Here is a 20,606-nt window from a genome sequence, read left to right as displayed (position 1 = left end):
TCAATTTTCATTACTAGTGATAAATATTTTGCTTGTTTAATAGACTTACTGTCCTTTTATGAATTGTCTATTCATATTCTTTCCCATTTTAAATTAAACCATTATCATTTTCTTATTGTTTTATCTATTGCTTTTCTATATGAAGCCTTTTTCTACCCTGTTTGTGGCATTTATTTATTATAATTGTTTTCCTTTTACTTTTATGAATAATAATTTGACAGACTCATGTACATATAGAGTATTTTGGGGGGTTATTTATTCCATTATTTAATTCTTAGAGTTAACCCATCCTATCCTCTATATTTCTTGTTTCCTGGGTTTTTTTTTTAAATAAATAGATTGCCAGGGCGCCTGGGTGGTTCAGTCGGTAAAGTGTCTGCCTTTGGCTCAGGTCATGATCCCAGGGTTCTGGGATCAAGTACAACATCGTATCAGGCTCCCTACTTCTCCCTCTCCCTCTGTTGCTCCCCTTGCTTGTGCTCTCTCGCTCACTCACTCTCATTCTCTCTCTCTCAAATAAATAAATAAAATATAAATAAATAAATAAATAGCTATTTTACAACTGTTTTCTTTTCTTCCTCTTTATTTCTTATGGTGAGCAACGAATATCTAACCTTTTCTCCAAAGAACTAACCAATTCTTCTAACACTGTTTTCCCAAAAGTATTTACCGAATAACCCACGTTTCCTTTTCCATTTTTTCTGATCTTGAATCTATTTCTAGGCTCTTTGTCTTCTCCATCTCCCTAACTATTTCTGTGACTATGTCATAGTCTTTTCATTTTTTCAACTAACTCTTCAGCTCTGTGTAGGTAAAGTGAAGACGCAAATGATGTTCGATCTCTTCTGATTTCAGGCCACGTCTCAGCACACTTGAGCACTGAACTTACTGAAGGCTCGAGATAATGTCTGTGATTGGTGTGTGTCAGGACAGCGAGCAGTGTCACCTGCCCCGTCCACCCTGCTCTGTGCCTCCTGGCTCCCAGTTTGTGAGCAGACAGATGAGGGATGGGCTACAAGAGCCCATATCCCCCTTCCCAGGTTCAACGAAAGAATGATTCTTGACTTCCCATCCTTGGCTACAGAGCATGTTTATATTTATTCTGTACTATTTCAGTTCTTGTACTTTAGGTCCTTGGGAAGCCGACTCTGAGGCGGAGAGGAACACACAGGAAGTTTGCTAGGGAGTGCTCTGGTGGTGGTCAAGACTTTTGGAAGAGAAGAGAAGGAAACAGGATTAGGTAGAAGGCAGAGATAAACTGTAGGGTAGTCCTGACAAGAACTTAGCCAAGCTCTGAAGCTGGATGACCCTTCTGAACTGTCCTGAATTGGAGTGAGGGGGCTGGGCTTCATAGACCTGCCTTGACCAGTCACTGGTAGAAGGCTGTCCTAGGAAGGGGCATGGCCTTGGGTGAGGCATGTCTCTTTAGCATGTAGCACTAATCATGATTACAATGACCAGAATTATAATTATGAATTAACATGAATTTGTGAGATGCATTCATTATCAACTGTCCCTCTCTTTATCACAAGCTCCAGGAAGTAAAGGGCCATGTCTGTTTCTTAATCACTATTGCAACCTCAGAGCATAGCAATTTTTTGTTGAGTACCTAGTGCATACAAAGAACTCCATAAATAATCGCTGAATAAATAAGTGACTAGAGGAGGCAATATTATCTTCTTTGTCTATATTTTACAAAGAAGAAAGTAAGGTACAAAATAGGGCTAATAAATGGTAGAGCTGAGATATGAGTCCACATCAGTTTGGTTCCAAAGACCATGATAGTGTCTTAGGTCGGCCTGCCAAAACAAAATACCACAGACTGGGTAGCTTAGAAAACGAAATTTATATTCTCACAGTTCTGGAGACTGGAAGTCCAAGATCAAGGGTCCATCAGAGTTGGTTACTGGTGAAATCTCTCATCCTGGCTGTTAGAGACATGTTTTTACTGTGCTCTCACGTGGCCTCCTCCCTGGGCACATGCAGAGAGGGACAGGGAGAGAATAAGAGAGAGGGAGAGAAAGAGAGGCATCTCGGTGTCTCTTTCACTTCTTATAAGGATTCCAGTCCTATCAGATTAAGGCCCCACCTTTATGACTTCATTTAATCTTTACGACCTCCTTATAGGCCCTATCTCCAAATGCAGTCGCATTGGGGATTAGGGCTTCAACATATGAATTTTGGGTGGAACATGATTCAGTCCATAACAGAAAGATTTCCAGGGTTTATTATAAAAACATAAAGATTTAGGGGATCCCACCTCAGGCAGTACTGTGGCATTCTCCTTCTGTCTTCCGCACTCCAATATGAAAGTAATGCTGCCATTTGTGTCTAATTAAGAAACAAGAGAAAAACAGAAAAATGTTGAAATGAAAGGTATTAGAAACTTTAAAAATATACAGTAGTACTTCAACATTAGGGTTACTTGGTCCTCCCCCAATTAGTGACTCCAAATTGCTGCCAGACCATGAAGTATCTTCTCAACCACTGCATCAAATTCTGACCCACATTTTCTCATTAAAGTTATTTAGCTTTGGGGCCCCTGGGTAGTGCAGTCCTCAGGCGTCTGCCTTGAGCGTGATCCCGGCGGTCTGGGACCGAGCCCCACATCAGGCTCCTCCACAGGAAGCCTGCTTCTTCCTCTCCCACTCCCCTGCTTGTGTTCCCTCTCTCGCTGGCTATCTCTGTCAAATATATAAATTAAAAAAAAAATCTTTAAAAAAAAAGATATTTAGCTTTCAGCTTCTCTTTCTTGTATTCTGCAATAGCTTTGGTCTTCAGCCATTAACCTAGTCCATTCTCCATACTCGGGCTAGTTTTCATCCTGAGAAGAAAATAGGACCTTGTCACTTCCTTGCGTAACTACTCTGGATAGTCTCATTTCTCCCGCGACAGTAGTTCTGACACTTCATTGTCCATCAGCATCACCTAGAAGGCTTGTTAAAACCTGGATTGGTGTCCCTCCATCACACACGCTCCCCACCCCCAGAGTTTCTGATGCCGTAGGGTCGGGGCAAGGCCTGAGAATTTGGATTTCTAACCTGTTCCCAGGTGATGCTGATGGAACTGATCCTGGGACTACCTTTTGAGAACCTCTGCCCTGCAGAGAAGGCTGACCCACAGCTTTTGCCTCTATGTGGCCCCAGCTTGCTTACCCCCCTCCCTCCTACCCTCCGGCACCCCCCTCCTTCTAACGCCCATAGATCTTACATGATAACCTTATATTTTCACCATGTCTGGAATACTTCCTGCATTGTCATACTTCATGCCTTCACGGCTGGCAAAGTCTATTTCCCACCCAGCTCACATGCTCCTTCTCTGGATAGCCTTCCCTTTCTTTTTCAGAGTATTTTAATGATGATTCGATACACTGTGTTCGTATCTCTGTTTTATACTACCGGTTTATTTTTATTATTTTTCAAGCCCTTCTCTTTCACTGTGGGTTTGACTGTACAGGGGACATGAATCACTTTTGTATATCTGATGATTCACACAGTGTCTGCCAAGAATCGCTGCTTGGCATATGTTGAATTTGTGTTTAAAGTTAATTCAGTTTAATTATTCATAAAAGGCTTAAACCATTCATGGGATATATGGTAGCTCTGACATCCTGTAAGGTTCCTTTCATTCTATTAGGATCTGAGACCCTACAGAGGCGCATTTCAACTCCTTTCAGCTACTCTGCATGGCTTTCCTTATTCATTAGATCTCACCTTCTATTTGCCTATGTAGTTGACCTCCATTCCAGACTTTGCTGACCACGTTTTTGTCTGGCATGCTACAACATTCTCTTTGGCTCACACATTTACTTCTTGAGGTTCAGACTGGGGTCTCTAGCTCTCTCTTCACTAGCCTCCCTGGCCTCTACTTCCTGCCAGAATAACACACTTTGCTTGATCTGATTTGGCTCACTGGTTCCTGAATTTTGAAACTGTCTTCACCCATTAGACTAATGGCCCATGCATCTGCAGTCACTATGATCTGGAGAAAGGCTGCTGGTTGAACCTTTCTCCTTACTCTCCGTTTTCCCTACTGCGCACCTGTTAACACTTGAATCATTATTAAACATCCTTCAACTCATTCTTCTATTTGTTCTTCAACTCAGGGCTTGCAGGTGACAACGTGTATGGCATCATCTACTATATTTCTATTTCGAACTATGTGTTATTACACTCTGAAGTCATAAAGGGGGAAACCTCTGAGCTGGAAAAGAAAGAAAGAAAAAACATTTCAATCACAACCCAGCTGTGAAATATTGCTAATGACAGCCTCTTCAATTTGTCATTAAGAGGGCAACATTAACTGGATTTTCAGAAGATATGAATAACCCAACTCTTCATTAATTATACTGGAAGTGTACAGTATTCCAATTATAAAAATTATCAGCCATGAAAAATTTCATACCCTGTTTATTTTCAGGGTGAAATACACTTTCTCAAATTTGTAGATTATTTTTAATTTGCAGGTTGGGCTTAAGGATAAATGATAATACATTTCTCAGATAAGCTAAAAGGTTAAAAATAAAAAAGAAGAAACTGTCAATTTCTGATAAACCAGATGCAAGAGATGATAGCTAAACCACCATGTCAAATTTCAAATTAATAGTTTTAACTGTACTTGGGCCAAATGAATTGACTTTGTAAAAAATTCCTTACTCTCAGAAATTATGGTGTTTCTCATTTATATAAGGAGTTTGATTTTATCTCTACTAGATAACATTCCCTATAATTTGACATTTCAAATAATTACTCACAACAAACTAGAAGAATAGGTAATATATGGCCTGATACATATGTTCTCTAGTGATGAAATGCTTTTCTAATTTTGATTCTTTGATCCTTTCAACCCAGAGTGGGCTGTTTCCTCCGTTTTAAAAGGCATAGAGATACTGTCTTCTACTACAAGGGGAATAAAACAATCTTGGGATACCACTCAAAAATGGGGAACAATAATTCTTAATAATGTTCAGCTTGCAGCATTATTGTCAGTATTAAATAAGGGAATAATTATGGAAATGTTAGCCAGTGCATGCACACAGTTGGTGGTCAATAAATGTTAGATGTCCCATAATAGTACCATAGTGTGTGAGTCCCAGAAATAGCTTAGGCATCCATGGGCTTTCTTACAGAAAATTCAAATGGTCACAAACAGTTATATTTTCTGGTCAAGTAGAGTGAATTGCTCCTTGGAGTGTTCTCAAGAAGAATACTGGAACACATAAAGTACCCAACTGGACACATCTGTTGTTCTAGAAAGGCCGTTGGAGGGGAGGTGGAGAAGCTCAGTGCCCTGGGAAATGCGCATTTTCCACTACGCAAAACAGAATCACCTTTGCCAAGAGGAGGTTTCTTGTCAAGAGATGAGACAAGTAGGAAATCACTAAAATTGCTGCTTCTGGGAATGGATTTGGTAGCTGAATGCATTGGGACGTCTCCTCAGCCCTCATTTTCTGCCTCTCTGTGGTGTCCAACACTATTGCCCAATCCCCCCACCCCAAGCTGTCCTTTTTGAAAGCCTTTTTCTCTGTACCAGACTGAAACTATATTCACCTACTTCTCCTATGAATTCTGCCCTTTTCTGCTCCTTGATGAACCCTCTTCCATTTTTAAATACTTGACTATTCCATTATGTTCGATCTTGAGATCCATGGCCTTCTCTGTGGACTTTCCCTGAGAGAATCCATCCATTTTTGGAGATGCAACTGTTGCAGTTTTTGTGGACGGTTCCCAAATATTACTGGAGTTCTAATTTCTCAAGTTTCAGGTTTGCATCTCCAGCTCCCTACCGCATAATGTGGATGTTTATCGATAAGTCAAACTCAGCACATTAGAAAAGACTTACTTTCAGGGAGCCTGGGTGGCACAGCGGTTAAGCGTCTGCCTTTGGCTCAGGGCGTGATCCCGGCGTTATGGGATCGAGCCCCACATCAGGCTCCTCCGCTATGAGCCTGCTTCTTCCTCTCCCACTCTCCCTGCTGTGTTCCCTCTCTCGCTGGCTGTCTCTATCTCTGTCGAATAAATGAATAAAATCTTTAAAAAAAAAAGACTTACTTTCTGTCATCTTTATTTCTTTTAATATTCTCAGAACTCAGTCCATGCTTATCATCTCAATCATGTTTGAATCAGTTCTGCATTTCACTCATTAAACCTAAATCATCTTGTGTAACCTTCTCTAATACCACAGATAGTTCTTTCCTCAGTCGACATCTTTGTGCACACCCACATCCTTTCCCACCTGGACTGTTTTTGTAGCCACCGCCCCCTCAACTCCAGCTACTTCAGACCTGCAGACTTTCTTCTGTCCAGTTCATTGTGTGCACCCTGGATAGATTATGCCTTTTAACAACCCTTACTAACTAATCACGGAATTGCTTACTGAAAACCCTTCCATGATCTCAGTTTCCACAGGTTTCCACAGATTTTCTAAACTCCTAGGCCTTCCAGGCCTACATCTGGCCTAATCTGACTTTATAATCCCACTCCCTCTCACTTATCACTATCCCTCTGGGGCCCCATTCTTCCATTTATAGGAGGTTTCAGATAGGCGGTAACTCTTTAAAGGAAAGGTAAAATAGAGCCCTAAAACCTTCCTGAGATGCTTCATTTTCTGTCCAGAACACCTCCTCATGATTACAAACCCCTTTTTAGAGATACGACTTAATTCCACAAATATAAAGGGGCACTAGGATGCCAGTAGGTGCTTCTAATAAGCATTTTTGGTCATCTTTCTATAATCTAAACACTGAGAAGTGGCAAATTTCCCAATTGTTCTCTTTATTCATACAAAGATCATAAAAAATAGATCCTGCAATGTTTGCATTTTTCACCAAGTGAGAAATTTAAAATTTATTTTTTTAATTAAATATTTTAAATAGAAAATACAATAGGTACTCCTCCTACACCTATCATCAGACTTAATAGATGAGAAAGGTCAAAAAGGTCATATTTACTACAGGTCACTTTAAAAAATGTTCTTTGTGGAGTGTCTAAGCGGCTCAGTCAGTCAAGCATGCAACTCTTTCAGCTCAAGTCATGATCTCAGGGTTGTGAGATCGAGCCCCACTTTGGGCTCGCACTGGTCATGCAGCCTGCTTAAGACTCTCTCTCTCACTCTCCTTCTGCCCCTTCCCTCCCTCTTGAGCTCTCTCTCTCTCAAAAAAATAAATAAATAAAATAAAAATAAAAAATGTCCTTTACTTTAGTTCATCCTACTAATGAATGATTTGTCCACTGATAACTATTAATAATTGGATATTTTGATTTTAATCTGTTGATTAAGAAGCAAATAAACTTGCATTCATTTCTTTGGCAGTGTCTAAAAGAATGTAAGGATATAATGAGTCCTATGACCCAAACTTCCTTTTCACCTGAAGTTCTATAATGCTGTGCCAATAACTCAGAAAATATTAAAAAAATATTGAGATTTGGGTAATATTTGTGTTAGCTAAGCTTCATAAATTAACTCATCCCAGGTCCCTATACATCTGTTATTCTCATTCTTTTTAACAGGTTTTGTACTTTTAATTCTTACTTGTCTTACACGTTTTAAAAGATGATTGTAATCACTTATTGAACATTTTAAGAAAAACACAGAAACACACTTACATGACATGCTGATGAAAATCATCAGAGAATTCCAAGATACAGCATTCCATGGAAAATTAGTCAAGTTTCTTAAGCTAGGACATAAATAGTGACTTGCTTTAAATGGGAATAATGAAACTTAATTTTTATGAAACTCACGGTAATCGAAAAGCTTCAGTTTCATTTATGTCTACCTTCTCTTCAACACCAAACTTCTTACCAAACCAATTAGATACTAAACAAAGAACTGAAACAGATTTATCAACTTTTTTCATCATTTTGATAAGACAGTCAAGGACTCAAATTCAAATGATCAAAAAGATGGAAAAAGAAATAAGATAGCTGATTAATTTACGAATGGACAACTCTGTTGCCATTGAACGATCTTATCATACGAGTGAGGCATTCTTGGTCTCTTTTCATAGCCCATACCTAAGTTTGGCTACTGAGTTCACTAAAGTAAAACAGTGGCAAGAAGCTACAGGACTTTGAAGTAGAGGGATAAGTAGATCTTAAACCACTTGCCCAATGGAAAATGAGTTCACGCCAAAGTCCAGCCTAGAACCCAGATTTCCTGGCATATCTAGGAACATTATAACTGGTTTGTGTTAATGTTTTATGTTGAGAAAGTTTTACTTGTTTTTGAGTAATAGCATAAGCTGATAGTTGGCGAAAGTAACCACTTTGAAGGTCAAGATTTGTCTGAATTTGTAAATTCTCTCATGTCTTTGAAAAACTATGCCCGCTATTGAATTATAGGCTAGGCATTTAAGATAGGTGTTGCAGATACAGTGGTAAATAAAACAGTGCTCATGGCCCTCAAGATCCTTGTGTCTAGAAGTAAGTTTTTAATTATTATAATAAAGGTGAGAAGTGGGTGGGGCTTTATGGAAATTGGGCCATATACGCATAGGAAGGATGCCTAATCCAGCCAAGGATGGAGTGGAGCTGAAGGTGAGAAGTCCAGAAAGGTTTCTGAAAGGAACTAACATTTAAAATTTGAGATCAATAGGAGTAATTCAGGCTAAAAAATAGGAGAGGGAAGAGAAAAGTGTTCCAGGTTGAGGAACGCATGTGTTAAATTCTGAAGGAAAGAAATCCTGCTGGGTTTTAAAAATCTAAGGAAGTTCAGTCTGGCTGATGCTTCAGAGCAAGTAGAAGACGTGAGGTTGTAGACACAGGCCCCCTCACCTTACAGGTAACATTAACAGCGTTGGCATTGGTCCTGAGAGCAAGGAGAAGCCAGTTACAGGTTAAACAATGAAGTGATATGAGATTACATTTTAGAACAAAAGTCTTCAAATAGGGTAGGCTCAAGGGGTCACAGGCTTAACCAATTTTAAATGATCAACATTCAGGTCCTCCACTTCCTTTTGTACTCTTTCTTAAAGAGGATCTTCTTGAGAAAGTATACACTTGCAGTGAAGGCATCATGCAGGGTTCCTTTCCCTGGTATATCTCACAGCTGTCCTTCTTCCTCTTTACAAACAAGAGACCTATCACTCACCTATTCTAAATCTTACTCTGGTGGTTCTTCAGGAGCTCCAAATAAATGGACAAATCTAAATACCAATATTGGTGAAGTGTTCATTTCTCAAGACATAGTAAATCTGCTTATAGATTTGAGATTTCCTCTTGTTTAAAAAGTTTTATTAGGCATAAAACATGGTATCAGAAACAGAGTCTTAGAATATTTTGAAGTCAGGTATATTGTACAGTAGAGACGCAGGAGTGATGGTAACTTTAACTTAATAATTTTGCCATTTCATTCCTGAATTATCATCAGAGAATGCGTTCTTCCTGAAAAGAATTTGGAAGGAGCAAAAAAAGAGAATTTTGGTCAAAAACATTGATGAAAGTGGCACTTTCATCCAGGCAAAGTTCCCCGCTTTATCAATTTTTTTAGAATTGTAAAAAGCATGTTAGAAAATAAGACTTGCAACAAAGCGTGCTTTCTGAACATTTTCATCCTCCTCAGATAGGAGAAAGCACTTTCCAACACTGATGAGAACATTCTCATTTACCTCTGTTTCAGCTGTATATTTGGCCCGATTTCGGAAAGAAAAAAGTGAAAAAATATTTATTTATTTTCAACAGATCTTATAGCTTCGGTAAAAGGAACATATGACAAAGTTTTATGCAGGTTGTGGAGGAACAATCCCATTACTTTTTATAAGGGATCTTTGACTACTGTGAACACATACGAAATTTTTGCTGGGACCAAGTCTTCTGCTCTGCGTCTCTCATCAATATCTCTAGTCATCTACTCATTCCTCCCAAGTATTTATTATGAGAATAACTTAAAGGAAATGTGTTGTGGATTCCACTCGAAATAATGCAATGAACCAAAATCATTAACATACGGCAATATCTTTTCTTCTGTTTACTCTTAATTTTTACAAAGCACATTCATCTAATGCTCTGAAGCTAAAATCAGTACCAGCTTACTGTGATTAAGTCCAGCATTTCAAATGTGGATTCGCTGCTCTAACTCTGTGGGTTTTTCACCATGAAATATTACCATACTATCTATATATAATAATTCTCAAGAGCCCATCTTTATGTCCATATGTCATGATTTTTTTTAAAAAGATTTTTATTTATTTATTTGACAGAGAGAGAGAGAGCATGCATGAGTAGGGGGTGCAGCAGAGGGAGAAGCAGACCCCATGTGAAGCAGGGAGACCCATGCAGGGCTCGATCCCAGGACCCAGAGATCATGACCTGAGCCAAAGGCAGACGCTTAACCGACTGAGCCACCCAGGCGCCCCTACCTGTCATGATTTTTAAAGCATCAAGAAATGACCTAGAAAACTGAACTTTAGCACAAACATAAAGGTCTTTTTTTGGACAGATGGCAGAAAATATCCTAACATGTGGAATTCAATATATATGTGAAATTTATGAATTTATATGAATATAAAGCCTAGAGTTGACCAATTTTAGATTCATAAATAAGGTGCCTCTAAGCAAAACAGTAAAATTAATTGTCATCTGATAAGTTTTCTTAATGTTTTTATTTTAATTCCAATATTGTTGACATACATTATTGTATTAATTTCAAGTGTACACTCTAGTGATTCAACACAGCCATACATCACTCTCTGCTCATCACAAGTATGCTCCTTAATCTCCACTTCGATGGACACCTGGGCTGCTTCCATAATTTGGCTGTTATGTATATAATGCTGCAAGAAACATAGGGGTGCATGTATGCTTTTGAATTAGTGTTTTTGAATATTTTGGGGTAAATACCAAGTGGTGCAATTGCTAGATCATGAGGTAGTTTTATTTTTAACTTTTTGAGGAACTTCCATACTATTTTCCACAGTGGCTGCAACAGTGTGCATTTCCACCAACCGTGCATGAGTGTTCCTTTTCTCCATGTCCTTGCCAACAGCTATTGTTCTTCTGCTGTTGATTTTAGCTATTCCGACAGGTGTGAGGTGATATCTCATTGTAGTTTTGATTTGCATATCCCTGATGATGAGTGACAATGAACATTTTTTCATGGGTCTGTTGGCTATCTGGATGTCTTCTTTGGAGAAATGCCTGTTCATGTCCATTTTTTAATTGGATTATTTAATTTTGGGGTGTTGAGTTGTATTAGTTCTTTATATATTTTGGATACTAACCATTTATCAGATATGTCATTCACAAATACCTTCTTCCATTCTGTAGGTTATCTTTTAGTTTTGTTGAGTGTTTCCTTCAATGTGCAGAAGGTTTTTATTTTGATGAGGTCCCAGTAGTTTATTTTTGCTTTGTTTCCCTTGCCTCAGGAGACTTATTTAGAAAAAAGTTGTTAAAGCCGATGTGAAACAGGTTACCATCAGGTTCTCTTCGAGGATTTTTATGGTTTCATGTCTCACATTTAGGTCTTTCATCCATTTCGAGTTTATTTTTGTGTATGGTGTGAGAAAGTGGTCCAGTTGCTTTATCTTACATGATGCTGACCAGTTTTCCCAACACCATTTTTTAAAGAGACAGTCTTTTTACCACTGCATATTCTTTCTTGCTTTGTGGAAGATTAATTGACCATATAGTTGTGGGTTCATCTCTGAGTTTTCTATTCTATTCCATTGATCTATCTGTCTATTTTTGTGTCAGTACCATACTGTTTTGATTACTACAGCTTTGTAATATAACTTAAGGTGAATTGTGATGCCTCCAGGTTTGCTTTTCTTTTTCAAGTTTGCTTTGGCTATTTGAGGTCTTTTGTGGTTCCATCCAAATTTTAGGGTGGTTTGTTCCAGTTCTGTGAAAATGCTGTTGTTATTTTAATAGGGGTTGCATTAAACGTGTAGATTGCTTTGGGTAGCGCAGACATTCAAACAAATTTGTTCTTTCAATCCATGATCATGGAATGCCTTTCCATTTCTTTGTGTCATTTCAATTTCTTACATGAGGGTTTTATAGTTTTCAGAATATAGGTCTTTCACCTTTTTGGTTAGGATTATTCCTGGGTATCTTATTATTTGGTGTGCAATTGTGAAAGAGATTGTTTTCTTAATCTCTCTTTCTGCTGCATCATTATTGGTGCGTAGAAAAGGAACACATTTCTGTAGATTGATTTAGTAGCCTGTGACTTTACTGAATTCGTGTATCAAATCTAGCAGTTTTTTGGTGGTCTTTTAGGGTTTTCTATATATAGTATCATGTCATCTACAAATACTGAAAGATTTAGTACTTCCTTGCTGATTTAGGTGCCTTTTATTTCTTTTTGTTTTCTGATTGTTATGGCTGACTTTCAGTACTATGTTGAATAAAAATGGTGAGAATGGACATCCTTGTCTTGTTCCTGACCTTAGTGGAAAAGCTCTCAGTTTTTCCCCTTTGAGGATGATTTTAGCTATGGGTTTTTCACATTTGGCTTTTATTATGTTGAGGTATGTTTCCTGTAAACCTGTTTTGTTGAGAGTTTTAATCATATATAGATGTTGAACATCATATATAGATGTTTTCCTGTGCCTGTTGAAATTATCATGATTCTTATCTTTTCTCTTATTGATGTGATGTATCACATTGATTTGTGAATGTTGAGTGACTTGCAATCCAGTAATAAATCCCACTCGATCATGGTGAATGATTTTTTTAATGTGTTATTGAATGTGGTTTGCTAGTATTTTATTGAGAATTTTTGTGTCTATGTTCATCAAGGGTATTTGGCCTGTAGTTCTCTTTTTTAGTGGTCCATTTTTCTGGTTTGGTATCAGGGTAATGCTGGCCTCATAAAGTGAATTTGGAAGCTTTCCTTCCATTTCCATGTTTTTGGAATCGTTTGAGAAGACTAGATATCAACTCTCCTTAAAATGTTTGGTAGAATTCCCCTATGAAGCCATCTGATCCTGGAGTTTTGTTTCTTGGGAATTTTTTGATTACTGAGTCAATTTCTTTGCTGGCTATCAGTCTGTTCAAATTTTCTATTTACTCCTGCTTCAGTTCTCATAGTTTATATGTTTCTAAGAATTTCTCCATTTCTTCTAGGTTATACAATTTATTGGCATACAGTTTTTCATAAAATTCTCTTATGGGAGCATCTGGGTGGCTCAGTCATTAAGCATCTGCCTTTGGCTCAGGGCGTGATCCTGGCGTTCTGGGATCGAGCCCCACATCAGGCTCCTCTGCTGGTAGCCTGCTTCTTCCTCTCCCACTCCCCCGACTGTGTTCCCTCTCTCGCTGGCTGTCTCTCTCTGTGTCAAATAAATAAATAAAATCTTTAAAAAATAATAAAATAAAATTCTCTCATGATTGTTTGTATTTCTGTGGTGTTGGTTGTTATTTCTCCTCTCTCGCTCGTGATTTTATTTATTTGAATCCATTCTCTTTTTTTCTTATTTTCGTGATAAGTCTGGCTAAGAGTTTATCAATTTTATTGATTTTTTTTCAAAGAATCAGCTCCTGGTTTCATTGAAAGTATTGTGATTTATAAGAAACGTGTATTTGATTGTGTACATTTTGGTCATCTGAACAACATTGTGCTTGTTGTTGTTCTTGTTCTTAGTTTATATATCATTTATTTCTGTTCTAAGCTTTATCATTACCTTCTTTCTCCTGGTTTTAGGCTAAATTTGTTGTTCTTTTTCTAGCTCCTTTAGGTGTATGGTTCAGTTGTTTGAGATTTTTCTTGCTTCTTGAGATAAATAAGCCTATAAATTTCCCTCTTAGAACTGCTTTTGCTTAATTCCAGAGGTTTTTGACCATTGTGGGTTTTTTTTTTTCATTTGTTTCCATGTACTTTTTTAGTTCTTCTTTTATTTCCTGCCTGACCCATTCATTGTTTAGTACTACGTTATTTAACCTCCCTGTATTTGTGGTCTTTCCATATTTTTTTCTTGTGGTTGACTTCTAGTTCCATAGCGTTGTGCTCAGAAAAGATGCATGGTTTGATTTTGAATTTCTTGAACTTGTTGAGGCTGGTTTGTGGGCTACTACGTAATCTATTCTGGAGGATGACCCATTGTGCACTTGAAAAGAATGTGTATTCTTCTGTATTAAGATGGAATGTTCTGAATGTATCTGTTAAATCCATCTGGTCCGATGTGTCATTCAAAGCCATTGTTTCTTTGTTGCTGTTCTGTTTAGATGATCTGTCTGTTGATGTAAGTGGTGTGTTAACATCCCCTGCCATTACAGTATTGTTACTTCCTTTGTGTTGGGTATTAACTGTTTTATGTATTCGGATGCTCCTATGCTGGATGCCTAAATATTTACAATTGCTATATCTTCTTGTTGGATTCTCCGTTTTATTATTATATAGTGTCCTTCTTTGTCTCTTGGTACAGTCTTTGTTCTAAAGTCTATTTTGTCTGATTGAAGTATTGCTATTCCGGCTTTCTTTTGACATCCATTTGCATGATAGGTGTTTCTCCATCTTCTCACTTTCAATCTGCAGGTGTCTTCGGGTCTAAAATGGGTCTCTTGTAGGCGGCATACAGATGGGTCTTGTTTCTTTACCCATTCTGTCACCCTATGTCTTTTGATTAGTCCATCTACATTCAAAGTAATCATTGATAGATATGTAGGTATTGTCATTTTATTACTTGTTTTGTGGCTGTTTCTGAAGACTTTCTCTGATCTTTTCTTATCTTTCTCTCTTTCATGTTTTGCTGATTTTCTTTAGTGATATATTTGGATTTCTTTCTCTTCATTCTTTGCATATTTATTAGTGGTTTTTGATGCATGGTTACCATGAGGTTCGTATATGACCTCTTCTGCATATAGCAGTCTGTATTGAGTTGATGGTCATTTAATTTGAGCCCATTCTTTTCTCTTGTCCTCTCCATGTTTTAAGTATGTGTTATTATATTTATATCCTGTTTTTGAGAGTTGCTTGACTGACTTCTTACAGAAATAATCATTTATACTGCTTTTGTGTTTCCTACTCCAAACTTACTTTTCGTCCTCTTTCCCCCTCAAAGAAAGAGTCCCTTATAATATTTCTTGCAGAGCTGGTTCAGTGGTCATGAACTCCCTTAGGGTTTGTGTGTCTGGGACACTGTTGCTCTCTCCCTCTATTTTGAATGATAGCATTGCTGGATAGAGTATTCTTGCCTGCAGATATTTCCTATTCAGCACTTTGAATACATCATGCCACTCCCTTCTGGTTTGCAAAGTTTCTGTGGAAAAATTTCCTCCTAGCCTTATGGGTTTTCCCTTATAAGTTAATGACTTCTTTTGTCTTGCTGGTTTTAAAAGTTTTCCTATATCACTATATTTTGCAAATTTAATTAGAATATGTCTTAGTGTCTGTCTGCTTTTGTTGATTCTGTTAGTAGTTCTCTGTGCTTCCTGAATCTGGATATCAATTTCCCACACCAGATTCAGGAATTTTTCAGGTATTACTTCTTCAAATAAATTTTCTGCCCCCCTGTCTCTCTCTTCCTCTTCTGGGACTCCTATAATGTGAATGTTATTACATGTGATGGAGTCACTGAGTTCCCCAAGTCTATTCTTGTTTTACATAATTCTTTTCTCTCCCTTCTGTTCAGCTTGATTACCTTCCGTTTCACTGTCTTCCAGGTCACTAATTTGTTCCTGTGCTTCTTCCATCCTGCTGCTCATTTCATCAAGTGTGTTTCTCATTTCATTTATCGAGTCCTTTATCTCTGCTATGTTATTCCTTATCTCTGTGTTAAAGGTGTCACTCATGTCTTCCACTCTTTTCTCAAGTCTAATGAGTATCCTTATGACCATTGCTTTAAAATCTCCATCAGGCAAGTTATTTGTATTTGTTTCATTTAGATCTCTGGTTGTAGGGGCGCCTGCGTGGCGCAGTTGTTAGGTGTCTGCCTTCGGCTCAGGGTGCGATCCCAGCGTTCTGGGATCGAGCCCCACATCAGGCTCCTCCACTGAGAGCCTGCTTCTTCCTCTCCCACTCCCCCTGCTTGTGTTCCCTCTCTTGCTGGCTGTCTCTTTCAAATAAATAAATAAAATCTTTTTAAAAAAATCTCTGGTTGTAGTCTTGTCCTGTTTTTTCATTTGGAACAATTTTCTCTATCTCCTCATTTTGTCTGCCTCTCTTTGTCTGTTTCTGTGTATTGAGAAAGTCAGGTGTGTCTTCTGCTTTTGAAAGTAGTGACTTTATGCTACACCTGGGCAGCTCATTCAGTTAAGTGTCTGCTTCAGCTCAGATCATGATCTCAGGATCCTGGGATAGAGCCCCCCACATCAGACTTCCTGCTCAGTGGGAAGTCTGCTTCTCCCTTTTCTCTGCCCCTCCACACCACTCATGCTCTCTCTCTGTCTCAGATAAATAAATAAAATCTTAAAAAAAAAAAAAGGAGTAACTTTATGCAGAAGAGCACCCTCCAGTGCAATGTCTTCTCTCTACCAGTGATTGGCACTTCAGAAGAGTATCCAATGTGTATTGCTTATGTCCCACTATTGTGTCTGAGTCACTTTTCCTTTCAGTTCTATTATCTGCACTGACTCTCTGCCTGTTGTGGGTTGTGCTTGCTCTCTCTGGTGTTAGTGGGACCTCTCCAGACCAGCCTTGAGGAGATGTGCCTGCCAGGAACTTGGAAGCAAGCCAGTGGTGTTAGTAAATTTGAGCTGGGCTAGTAGTCTTATTATGGATCCCCTGAAGTGCTGTGGGGCAGCCTGGGGTGCAAGAATGGTCACAGTGTGTGACAGTGGCTGGAAGTGGGTCACTGGGTGTGGTTTGGTGGCTTGGCAGGTTACATGGTGGCTGCTGTGTACCTGGCAGCTGCGTGGGTCCTGAATATGTGTGACTTTAACAAAATTTGCCCTAACCTCATAGCTGAGGCTAATGGGCTTGGAGTAGGTGAGTCCTCATGAGAACTCCTAATAAGGTTTGTTAAAGCTTTTTGGGCATACTTTCAGGCATTGGCCAAGAAAATAACACTAATAACTGGTAAAATATCCTTTCACAAGTTAAGGGGTGTCCTTTGTGCTTTGTATAAGATGAAGGAGGATCTAATCATATTTTCAACTGATATATCAATGTAAAAAATATGACATATTATATATAATATATATAATATTATATATGTGAAATATTATATTATAATATATATTGTATATCATATCATGTGTTTTTTGGCATTTTGCTTGAAAAGAGTTTAAAGAAATGATTGTCATTGCTATAATAAAGTTCCTTTCCCACCCATATAGTTATTATGGAATCAAAAATTACATCTATAAGGCCAAATATGGGCATAGAATTTATTCTGAATTCTTTATCATTCTAGAGATATATAATGTTTATCTACAGACACACAAAGTAATAGAAAAAAGACTTATCTATCTCATTAAGAGGTGGTTTTCTTATAAAATTTTACTTTCATGTGTAATAAATATTTTTCTAAATATGTAACATATTTATGCTGTTTTCATCATATATATTTTAAGATAAGTGTGGCAGTAACTCAATCTGTAAGAATCTAATAATACTTACAACCTTACAGTCACAGGAAATTTTTAAACATTTTGACTTATATGTATGCTTTTCTGCATTATGATAGGATAATCAACCAAGACTAAAAATTATACTTTAGGATAAAAACTGTGGGGAAAAAATGGAGTGGAAATACAAGTTCAAGGGGAAAAAAAGAAACAAACCCATGACATTTCCAGTTGTTAGAGAGGAAAACTTGTTCATGTATTTTTAAGAGAACAATGACAAGTATCAAATCTTATCATTTAAATTCATTTGGATATATTCAAAAGAGGACACAGCTATTTTATTTTTTGTATCAGTGTTATTTCATACTGGATATTTCACCCTTTGTAATCATCTAAAATAATTTTATGTGAACTTAAAAAATAGTAAGAAAGTACATTTTTCAAATGTATTTTTCAAAAATTCTAAGGGGGCTTATAAGCAAAACAGTGTAATTTTTCAAAAATTCTAAGGGGGTTTATAAGCAAAACAGTGTAATGACCACTGTAGAAAATCTGTTTGAGTACAGTATGAAAAGGAACAGAAGGAGGCAAGACTGGAGACAAGAAGACTAGCTAGTAGGATGTTGCAATAAATGAGACAGGATGATGGTTGCCCCGACTGTGATGGATAGAAGTAGATGAATCTGAGATACATTGGGAAGTAGAATGAATAGGATATGTTAAAAGATTAGATGTGGAGGTTCAAGAGGAAGGGTAAAGGATGACACCCAGCTTTCTACTTGGGTAACTGATGTTACTGAGAGAGGGAAACAGTGAAGGAGAAGGTGTGGGGGCCAGGTGTGTGATGCCCTGAGCGTATGTGTGTGTGTGTGTGTGTGTGTGTGTGTGTGTGCATGCATGTGTGTAGTGTTATGTGTGTACATACTTTCATGTATGTATATGGAATTGAAGGTGAGAATAGATATTTGGGTTAGAGGGTTAAACTTGGCAGGCATAAGAATATGTACACAGTAACTGAATCTACAGGAGTAAATGAGATCTCCCAAGAAGAGATGTAGGAGGAAAATTAGGAGCATGTGTTGGCATGGAAAACAAGAGAAGGCAATGTTTCAAAAAGGAAGGATTATTTAGTGGTGTCAAATGCTACTGCAAAGTCAAGGTAAAGAAAGATGGGTTTTCCAGAATGGTTTCAGTAAAGAAATGGAGACAGAAGTCAGCTTGGAGATGGAGAATAGATGCGTGCGTACACCTACACCCACACCCACATTCAAGGTGGGTCACTAGAAACTACGAGGTTGAACAGCTGGCGGTGGATTTATTTGGTGCTGATAAATAAACTATTGCTAATTAATAGAAATTTTTTGTATGTAACAAAGAAATGTGTAGCTAATTTATGAATTGAAAAACATAATGTTTTTTACTCTTAAAATAATCAAGTTTTTCCATGAAAATGCAACTTTAAAACAACTTTTGTCTCCCCATTTACTATTTAGGCTTGATTCAATAGACAGGGCTGTCCAGGTAGTATAAAGCACTGGGCTGAATTGGGCTGGGATAATAAGTCAGACATGTAGCCAGATCTCAAGGTATTACAGAGGAGTTAATGTGTCTTTAAAATACCACACTACAAGGCAGTAAGTGGTATGTGTTGCAAATATACACTTTGGCTTTAAAAATATAAATATAGGTAAATATTTTATCTAAAGCCTTTTAATACAATGTACACAGAATACGGGTTTTAAAGCCCCAGTAATTAGATCTGCATTCCTTCAACAGTGTCTCTGCCTTTTCCTCATTATCATTTCTTAAAGAGAACACACAGGTAAACTTAGAAAATTAACAAAATAATGAACATGGGCCTACCTTCCAGTCGGATTTTTATACATCAGACTATCAAAAGAGAACTAGCTATCCAATTATTTATTCAGCTTAGTCTGTATTTTAAATGGAAATGACAATGCCCAGAGTAAAAACATAACTTGACTATTTACTCAAATGTGATTCTTCTCTCTTTGCTCCTCCTTGCCTATGGTCTTGCAACATAACTCTATTCTCTCCTTCTTAACCTCTCATATTAAAAATTGCTTAATTAGGGAAGGATATGAAATTTTATTCATTCTTTTTTGAGGACTCATGCAATTAAAAAGTTGAGAATCTGCTTGGATGTTTGAGGAGCACAGATTACACTGAAAAATCCACCCTTAAAAATTAAATAGAATGTTATAATCATAAATAGCTCTGCCTTGCAGTCATTTCTGTAATTCTGTCTAACATTCATATTGTCATTTGATTAGTTAATCATCCATTTTCAAAGGTGTGAATGTGTTTTCACACTTCTGCTAAGACAGTGTTAACTATGAAACTATAGATAGCAATAGAGATTAATTATCTATTGCACAAGTTCCCACACCTTGTGCTTACCAGATAGAGGAAGAGAGTGCATGTCTTAGCACAGGTGTGATTTCAAAAAATGGAAAAAAAAAAAATACTTGGTCAAATGAGTTCAAGGAGTACTTTCAATTGACTTACCTTTAAAATGTTAACCGCATTTACACTTTTAATTTTATTTCATAAAACAATTGATCTCCCATGTATCACAAGATTTGTTTTCTGAGTGGATTAGTGCATCTCTTCAGTTATAAATGAATGAGTGAAGTGGAGGCATTTTACAAATGAATCAGTTTCTCATGAAATGAGAAAGGGAACAGAACTCTATCAGATTTTAACAACAGCTCTAACTTCATTAGGACAAAGCCAGACATTTTAGACTTGTCTTCTGAAAGGTAAATTAAATACATTGAGCCTTCTGAGCATGCTAGTAACTCAAAATAATAATAATGACTATTATTATAGTCATAATAACAATAAAATATCCAGCTGGCTTTTAGTTTTGCTGCTGTTCTCTGACCCTAATGACGTCTGTGAATTTAGCATCTGGCTCGCCATCTCTCGGAGTCTGATTTTTCTATCTCAGTGAGTTGTTAGCTTTGAGGTATAGGGTATCATGACTGAAAAGAGACTAAGGGATAGAAGTTTATCTGTAACTGCACATTGTTGTGAAGTAAAGATATGCTCAAATTTTGATCCATCATGAAAGGTAATAATTCCTCACTCCTAGATCAGTATTAGCTTTGATCTTATACTAACCTGGTGCAA

The 20,606-nt window shown here is 37.5% G+C and overlaps 1 long non-coding RNA gene across 1 annotated transcript; it reads right to left on the bottom strand.

The window, feature by feature from the left end:
- Positions 1-1,074: 1,074 nt before the first annotated feature.
- LOC103679921 lies at positions 1,075-4,197 on the bottom strand. Its single transcript, XR_573018.2, has 3 exons — positions 4,041-4,197; positions 2,261-2,331; positions 1,075-1,972 (listed from the first exon to the last, which is right to left on the bottom strand). It is a non-coding gene; the product is annotated as an uncharacterized LOC103679921 (long non-coding RNA).
- Between the last annotated feature and the right edge of the window lie 16,409 nt (positions 4,198-20,606).

The sequence above is a fragment of the Ursus maritimus genome, unplaced genomic scaffold, assembly GCF_017311325.1.
Source record: "Ursus maritimus isolate PB19 unplaced genomic scaffold, ASM1731132v1 scaffold_20, whole genome shotgun sequence".
Classification (NCBI taxonomy): domain Eukaryota; kingdom Metazoa; phylum Chordata; class Mammalia; order Carnivora; family Ursidae; genus Ursus; species Ursus maritimus.
Note: the sequence above shows the minus strand (reverse complement) of the source record. Positions and strands in the feature narration are given on the sequence as shown.